This window comes from Ailuropoda melanoleuca, chromosome 19, assembly GCF_002007445.2.
Source record: "Ailuropoda melanoleuca isolate Jingjing chromosome 19, ASM200744v2, whole genome shotgun sequence".
Classification (NCBI taxonomy): domain Eukaryota; kingdom Metazoa; phylum Chordata; class Mammalia; order Carnivora; family Ursidae; genus Ailuropoda; species Ailuropoda melanoleuca.
This window is the reverse complement of record NC_048236.1, coordinates 8597814-8606329: the sequence shown is the minus strand read 5'-3', so window position 1 is coordinate 8606329 and position 8516 is coordinate 8597814. Positions and strand designations below refer to the sequence as shown.

General features: G+C 38.9%; 1 long non-coding RNA gene across 1 annotated transcript; it reads left to right on the top strand.

Annotated features, from left to right (window-relative positions):
- The first annotated feature begins 385 nt into the window (after positions 1 to 385).
- On the top strand, positions 386 to 6379 carry LOC117797143. Its single transcript, XR_004622029.1, has 3 exons — positions 386 to 520; positions 1575 to 1617; positions 6162 to 6379. It is a non-coding gene; the product is annotated as an uncharacterized LOC117797143 (long non-coding RNA).
- Positions 6380 to 8516: the final 2137 nt, after the last annotated feature.

The following is an 8516-nucleotide window of genomic DNA, read 5'->3' as shown; positions in this document are numbered from 1 at the left end:
ACCCTGGCTTCTTCCTTCCTCCTGCCGTCCATTTTTCACTATTGCCTCTGTCATATTCTGATTTATACTAAGAGATGTATATTTGGTTTTCCTCCCCATTTCTGACACAGAGCTCCTAAAACATTGGAATTTTCTCATTGAGGAGAGTTAAAAAGGTGTTTTTGTTATGTTAATGAGGTCACTAGGAACCCCACCTAAGGATAGGGTTGGTTGCCAGGAGACCCAACCATGTGATCAGAGAGTTGGAAAGTTCAGTCCCACACCCTGACCTCTGGGGATGAAGAGGGAGGGAGGTTGATTCAACCACCAATGGTGAATGATTTAATTCTATGACTATGCAATAAAGCCTCCGTAAAAGCCCAAGAGGAGAGCCTCTGGGTTGGTGAACCCTAGGGGGGTCTGGGAGAGTGGCAATCCAAGGTCCTGGAAGCTCCACCTGCCTTCCCCAGTCCTTGACTTGTGCGTCTCTTACATCTGGCTGATCCTGACTTATATCCTCTTGTAATAAACTGGTAATCTGGTAAGTGAAAACATTTTTCTGAGTTCTGTGAGCCAGGCTAGCAAATTAATTAAAGCTGAGGAGGGGATTGTGGGAACCTCGAATTTATAGCCAGTCGATCAGAAGTACAGCTAACAACTTGGACCTGCATTGGAGGGGGTCCTTGGAACCTCTAATTTGTAGCCAGTTGGTTAGAAGCACAGGTAACAGTGTGGGCCGGCTAGTGACATATGAATTGGCAAGGCACGGGGGGGGGGGCAGTTTTGCAAGACTGAGCCTTCAGCTGTGGAATCCGATGTGCTCCCCAGATAGATAGTGCCAGAATTGAGTTGAATTTTTGGACACCCTGTTGGTGTTCTGAGAATTGCTTGTTGGTGTGGGGAACCCCAACCCCTACATTGGAATTGGTGCCAGGAGCCCTAAACAGCCTCCCATTGGCATCATCAGGCTGGCAGCCAGCTGACAGAGGCTGAAAGCCCAGTCTGTATCTCAGTCAGGTCCCGTGAGTTACAGAATTGAACAGGGGATGTGTGAGGATTAAGTCTGAGGAAAATCGGATATATAACCAGCATATATAATGCGTGCAATTTTTAGAGGACGAAAAGTCACTGATTTTCTTCTGTAGGTTCACTGTCTATAAAGTAAATCTATTCCAAGATACTAAAATAAGATTGTCTATAGACTCCGTTTTTAAAATGCAACTCTATATTCAGTGCCTGGCCCATGGTAGTAGCTCAATAACTATTTCATGAATAACTGCATGGATAGTTATAAAAATATTTTCCATTTGTCATTTAAATGATTTTGGTTCTGACATGTCTACTATTTGTAGTCCCTTCTCAAGCTCCGTGTGAACAGGGTCTAGTAAACTAATTCATGACAGCAACTTCACATCCCCCCGCCCCCCCAGTTTAGGCAATGGTGGCCTTAGTGTATTCATTTCTCCTTTCCTTCTTTTAGAAATACTATTGGCTTTGTTGCCAGGACTATCTTTTTGAAGTAATCCGACTTCTAATCATTTATCTACCTCTCTTCTCCAAGCCCTGTAACTTGGTCTTTTGCAATTACTTCCCAGGATTCCTGAGATCGATTAAGGATCACTGAAGCCCTAGAATAAGGTAAGGATGGTAGAAATATTATGTAATACAATTTTACAGATTCATTGTAAAATTAGCAATGAGAAAGATTCAATAAAACAAAAATATATTTCCAGGAAGGAAAAGTAACTCTTTTCGAAAATATTTATTTATTTATTTGAGAGAGAGGGAGGAGGCAGGGGCAGAGAGAGAGAAAATCTTAAGCAGACTCCCCACTGAGCATGGAGCCTGCCACGGGCTGGATCTCAAGACCCCGAGAAAACGACCTTAGCTGAAACAGGAGTCGGAGGCTTTAGGTGGCTGTGCTACCTGTGTCCCAAGAAACATTTTTTTTAAGCATGCTTGTATTATGTTATAAAGAACTGTAGGGGATTGTGATTTTGGTCTATGTTAGGTTACTAATGACAGTTAATATTCTTAAAAGGATTTGTTAATTTCTCTTTACTAAAAAAATGATTTTTATGGGGCTGACTCTTAGTGGTGCTATTTAAATTGCAATATGATACAACCAAATAGATTTAAATAGGGAAAGAACACTGCCCTGGATTCAGTCATGATTAGACTCCCTCATTAATCAAGGGCTATCCAACACTCCTTGTTGATACCACTCTATTGTTTTTACAAATAAGATTTAATAAGTTGTACTACTCAGGAGAGTCAATCAGTAATTAATAGTAGGTGCTACTGAGTGAATTATTGCAATCATCCAGAATTTGTAGAGAATAATTAATATAAAATTACTTGGTAGAAATTAATTTGGGGTGCCTGGGTGGCTCAGTCAGTTAAGCATCTGCCTTCAGCTCAGGTAATGATCTCAGGGTCCTGGGATCGAGTCCCGCATCGGGCTCCCTGCTCAGCGGGGAGTCTGCTTCTCCCTCTGCCTCTCCCCCCTGTTGATGCTGTCCTTTGCTCTCTTTCAAATGAATAAATTTAAAAAATCTTAAAAAAAAAAAGATTGTGTCACCTCATTGGCAATGCACTCAGTCTTTCTGATTACCTTTAAAAAAATTAATTTTGTAAGTTGCTCCTTTCACTAGTAAAATGTCAGGTGTGCTTTACAAGTGATGCTGGAAGAAATTATAACATAATCTCTGAGGATATAATGGGTTTTGAGCTCTTTTCGTTCTTGGAAATGTCTGGCTGCATCATACCCTCTCTCCCTCTTTCAAGTAAGTATGAACTCATGTCAGCCCTCATTAGCTCCTCACTTCATCTTGTGCTAACCCCATACAGGAGATCAGGTTACCAAGCAACCACTAGCTGTCTCTAAGAGTGTCTGTGGCAACGGTACGTCCTGACACCTCCTGTCATAATGTCTCCTGTTAAAGTTGTCAGGATCGGGGCACCAACGTGGTTGCCATAGTCACTCTTAGCAGTGGCCTCCGGTTGCTGGACTGAGAGCATAGTTCTGCGTTCCCAAGATAATTATTGAAATAGTAACGAAATTCACGGCTATTCTGGCTGTCATTTTTTCTTTTTGGGGAGGGCTAACCAAATTTCTGTGCATGAAGAGAATGAGACCATTCAAGTATTTGTGATAATTAGGGTCATACTAGCTTCGATATTTGAAGTGGGCAAAATGTCATTCTATGGTGTAACATTTGCAAGTGTGGCATTTAGTTACCAATGAAGGGTGCCTTAGAGTAAGTCACAATACACAGTTATTACTGCTGTTTCACATATACTAGAGAGCAGCCCTTTTAGAAACCAGAATTTAGTCTCTTTAAATTGTTTTCACAGAGTGAATATCTTCATCTTCGCTTCGTAAGTCGCGTAGATAATGTGCCTTTCTGTAGCTACCAGTTTGGTGCGTAATCAGAGCGAGTGTTGCTAATGGTAACAGTGTAGAAGTTACAGTTACCAGTTCACTTCGTATCAGTTCCTGTGCTCAGCGCATTATCTCATCCAATCTCCACAAAGTCTGTGTGAGGAAGACGTGATTCATTTCCCTCTTTTAAATATGAGGAAACCAAAACAGAGAAGAAAAGTAGTTTACCCAAAGACACACAGCTCCAAAGAGCAAAGCTGGGATTTTTAACCCAGATCTGTTTGAGCCTGGAGGATTTAAGCAAATGAGAATTTGGATTAAAGAACTACAGAAAAGAGAAATCTGGGTTGGATAAAAGGGGCTCCTGGTGAGGAGTTATTTGCGGTAGAAACTCCTCTTTGCAGCGCTCGTTCTTAAAGTTGCTACAAAACCAGTCTTATGACTGCTTGTATGATATCATTTGAGGACTTCCAAGGAAAGACCTCGTGTCTGAAAAAATTCTCATCCTGGGCCTGAGAGTGATTTGGGAGTCAGGTATTTGAGTGATGGCATTGGAGTCTAAGAACTAACTGACTCCTTAGGGATCAGGAAAGGAGATTGCTGGTGCTGACTCAGGGGAGGAAAGTTCACCAACAGAACCTCCCTGGGACACAAGCCTGGGAGGATTGCTGAATAGAGGTGGGGGAATATCACAGATTCTTACTAACTGGGGAAAAGGAATTTAAAAGGTAGGCGTGAGAGGTTGAATATAAATTACTGACTTCATAATTTTGCAAAGGATTTGTCTCTCAATTGATGTTTACAGGAGGATAGATTTCTTTTTTATTTGTATTCAGGTTTTATTGATACACAATATTATACACTTATTGGGACACATATTATACTTACTTTAGTATACAATTCTAACAAGTGTATGTAGTAATAATGTAAACACCACTACAGTCGAGATACAGACAGTTCCATTATCCCACAAAGTTCCCCTTACCCCTTTGTCATCAAAACCCACCGTCCACCCCAGCCCCGGGCATTGATAATGGTTTTCATCAGTATGGTTTTTCCCTTTCCAGGATGTCCTATAAATGAAAAGCATGCATTAGCTTTTTGAATCTGGCTTCTTTCACTTTCACATTTCTTTCATAACACATTCGAGATACATCCAGTTTTTTTTGTTTGTTCCTTTTCATTGCTGAGTTGTATACCTTCAAATGAATATTCCATAGTCTCTTTATCCAGTCTTCAGTTGAGAGAAATGTGGATTGTTTCCAGTCATTGATGATTATGAAGAAAGCCTCTATAAATATTTACATTCAGAATTTTGTGTGAACTTAAAGTTTTATTTCACTTGGGTAACTATCAAGGAATAGGATTGTTGGGTTGTTATGGTAACGATTTGGTTAACTTTATAAGAAAATACAAAATTATTTTCTAAAGTGGTTGTATGTTGCATTCCTACAAGAAATATATGAGAGTTCCAGTTCCTCTGTAATGCTGCTCCCCCCATCCCCCATTCTAATAGGTGTGTAATGGTAGCATCCCATTGTGGTTTCGATTTGTATTTCCCCCATGACTCATTTTGTTGAACCTCTTTTCATATGCTTATTTATATTCTGTGTAACTTCTCTGGTAAAGTAGCTGTTTAAATCTATCAAATTTTGAGAGATCTTTATATATTCTGGATATAAGTCCTTTATCAGATATGTGATTTGCAAATATTTTATCCCAGTCCATAACTTGTCTTTTCAGTTTTTTCACAGTATCTTTCAGAGAGCAGCCCTTAATTTTGATGAAGTACAATTATTGATTTTTTTTAATGGATTGTTTTTAATGGATTTGGTCCTATATCTAAGAACTCTTTTCTCAACCCGAGGTCATAAATATTTTTTTCTCTGTTTTAAACATTTATAGTTTTAGATTTCATAATTAGCTCTATAATCCATTTTGAATTATTTTGTATAAAATATCTGAGTAATTGTACATGGTTCATTTTTCTGGTGTAGGGATATCCAGTTTTTCCAAGACCATTTATTGGAAAGGCTATCAATTCTCCATTAAATTGCCTTTGTACCTTTATAAAGCTATCAGTTGGCCAAATATGTGTGGCCCTATCTCTGGACTCCATTTTGTTTCATTGATCTGTGTCTGTCCTTTCTCCAGTATCACTATGCCTTGATTAATCCAGCTTTATAGTAAATAAATGAGGTAGTGTGAGTTTTCCAGTTTTGTTATTTTTCACAAAATTGTGACTTTTCCAGATTTTACCTTTCCATATAAATTGTAGAATTAGCATATTGATTTTGATAAAAAAAATTCCACTAAATTTTTAAAAAAGATTTTATTTATTTGAGAAAGAAAAAGAAAGAGTAGGGGGAGGAGCAGAGGGAGAGAGAGGGAGAAGCAAACTTTGTGCTGAGTTCAGAGCCTGAGGCGGGGCTCCATCCCACACCCTGAGATCATGACCTGAGCCGAAATCAAGAGTCACATGTTTAACAGACTGAGCCACTCAGGTGCCTCAAGTGCTTTATGTCTTTAAGGAATTTATTCAGTTCATCTAAGTTGTCAAAGTTACGGGTATATATATAATTGTTCATAATATTCACTGGTGGTTTGCAGAACTTGAATTTCCTTCCCTGTGAATATGAGGGTCATTCCCTTGATTATATTGTTATATGGCAAAAGGGATTTTGCGGATATAATTAAGATTATTAATCAGTGATCTTACGATAGGGAGATTATCTGGGTGGGACTGTCCTAAACATGTGCGCCCTTTGAGAGCAGAATGGTTTTCACTGGCTGTTAGCAGAAACTGAAGCATATTTGAAGCATTGGAAGGACTCTGCATCATTGCTGGTTTGAAGATGGAGGGGGCTCCTGTGAGAAGAAATGTGGGTAGTCTCCAGGAGCTGTGAAAAACTTTCAGTGACGGCCAGCAAGGAATCAGGGACCTCAGACCTAATCTCAAAGAACGGAGTTCTGCCAATGTCTTGAATGGGCTGCCAGGGAGTTCCTTCCCAGAGACTTCAGGTAAGAGCCCAGCCTAGTCAATTCCTTGATTTCAGCTTTATCTACGAAGGTAACCCTGTTGAGCCCACTTTTTTCTCTTTAGTATTTCCTTCCTTTGTGCTTGCTTTGGGTTTAGTTTTCTCTTTTTTTTCTGGTTTATGAACATGGAAGCTAAGTCATTGGTTTGGGACCTCTTTGTTTTTATTTATTTAAAAAAATATTTTATTTAATTGTTTATTTGAGAGACAGAGAGAATGAAAGAGCAGGGGGAGGGGCAAAGGGAGAGGGAAAGAGAGAATCCCAAGCGGACTCCGAGCTGAGTGCAGAGCCCTATGCAGGGCTCAGTCTCATGACCCTGAGATCATGACCTGAGCTGAAACCAAGAACTGGACACTCTGAGCCACCCAGGTGCCCCGAGACCTCTTTGTTTTTAATACAAGTATTTCATGCTATAAATTTCTCTCTTAAGCGTTGCTTTAATGTATCCCACATACGCTGATTTTATTTTTCATCAATTAAAAATATATTCTAAATTATCTGTGTCTTCTTTAACCTATGAAACATACAGAAATGTGTTGTTAATTTCCAAACATATGGGGATTTCTAGTAATATTTCTGGTTTTAATTAATGATTTAATTCTGTTGTGGCTAGAAAATATACTTTGCATGATTTAAATACTTCTAAATTTGTTGAAATTTGTTTTACAGCTCAGAATATTCTTACCTTGGTGAATGTTCCTTGTGCTCTTAAAAAGAATGTGTACTCTGCCGTTATTAGATAGAGTGTTCCATACATGTCAGTTAGGCCAGGTTTATTGATAGGAATATTCAGGTCCTCTGTATTCCTATTGATTTTCTGTCTACTTGTTCTGTTGATTAGTGAAAGAGGAATGATGAAATGTACATACAATTGTAGACTTACCTATTTCTTTTTTCAGTTCTATTAGCTTTTATTAAAAAATTTGAAGCCCTATTGGCAGGCGTATTAGGATTTTTATGTCCTTTTGGTGAATTGACTCCTTTTATGAGGTACTTCTCTTTATGGTATTTTTGTTCTGAAGCCTGTTTTGTCTGATAGAAATATACCTGCTTAAGCTTAATTTTGATTAGTATTTTCATAGTATCTCTTTCTTCAGTCTGTTACTTTTTTTTTTTTTTTAAAGATTTTATTTATTTATTTGACAGAGATAGAGACAGCCAGCGAGAGAGGGAACACAAGCAGGGGGAGTGGGAGAGGAAGAAGCAGGCTTATAGCAGAGGAGCCTGATGTGGGGCTCGAACCCATAACGCCGGGATCACGCCCTGAGCCGAAGGCAGACGCTTAACCGCTGTGCCACCCAGGCGCCCCATTCAGTCTATTACTTTTAACCTTATCTACCTATTTATGTTTAAAGAGTTTCTTGTAGGTATCACATATTGAAACATGCTATTTCATCAAGGTGACAGGACAATTTTTCTTCTCCTTGATGCATTTAGATGTTATATCAAACATAATTGTGGATATGATTTGATTATTGGATATTGCTAATTGGTTTTCTTTGTTTATTCTTCTTATTCCATTTTATTCTTGGCTTACTATTTTGATTTCATTGATTTTGCAAGTTTTGTTGGGGCTTTCATGAAGTTTATAACATACATCTTTAATTAATTGCAATCTACCTTCACATAAGATCATATTCTTATAGTTGCCTTTATAGTTCCCTGAAATTCTCCATCTGTCCGCAGTGCACAATGTCCACCATTTTACAAGAGAGCCTTTAATGTAATGGTTAGAGTTATTTAAAATTCTCTGATAGCTCAGAACTGGTTCATATCTAGCTGTGTGATTGCTTGGTCTCTTGGAGGTATGTTGTTTCCCTTCTCGTTTCTTTGGAATTTGGTAACATTTGGTGAAAAGCTGGACATCTTATGTAGACTAGTAGAGACCCGTGTAAGTAGATCTTATGCCTGGAAATGATCGTGCGCCTTTTTTACTAGGACTTCAGTGTGAGGGAGGTGGAGCCAATCTAGTTAGGCTTTCAGCTGGATTTGGGTTTTATTGCTGCTATGATTGCCGTCAGTACACCACAGACTTTTTCAATTCCTCTTAGCATTAACTTCTATTTATAGTGGGGGCTGGTTTTCCAGAAGGTCTTTCTCAGTGTCTGCTCCA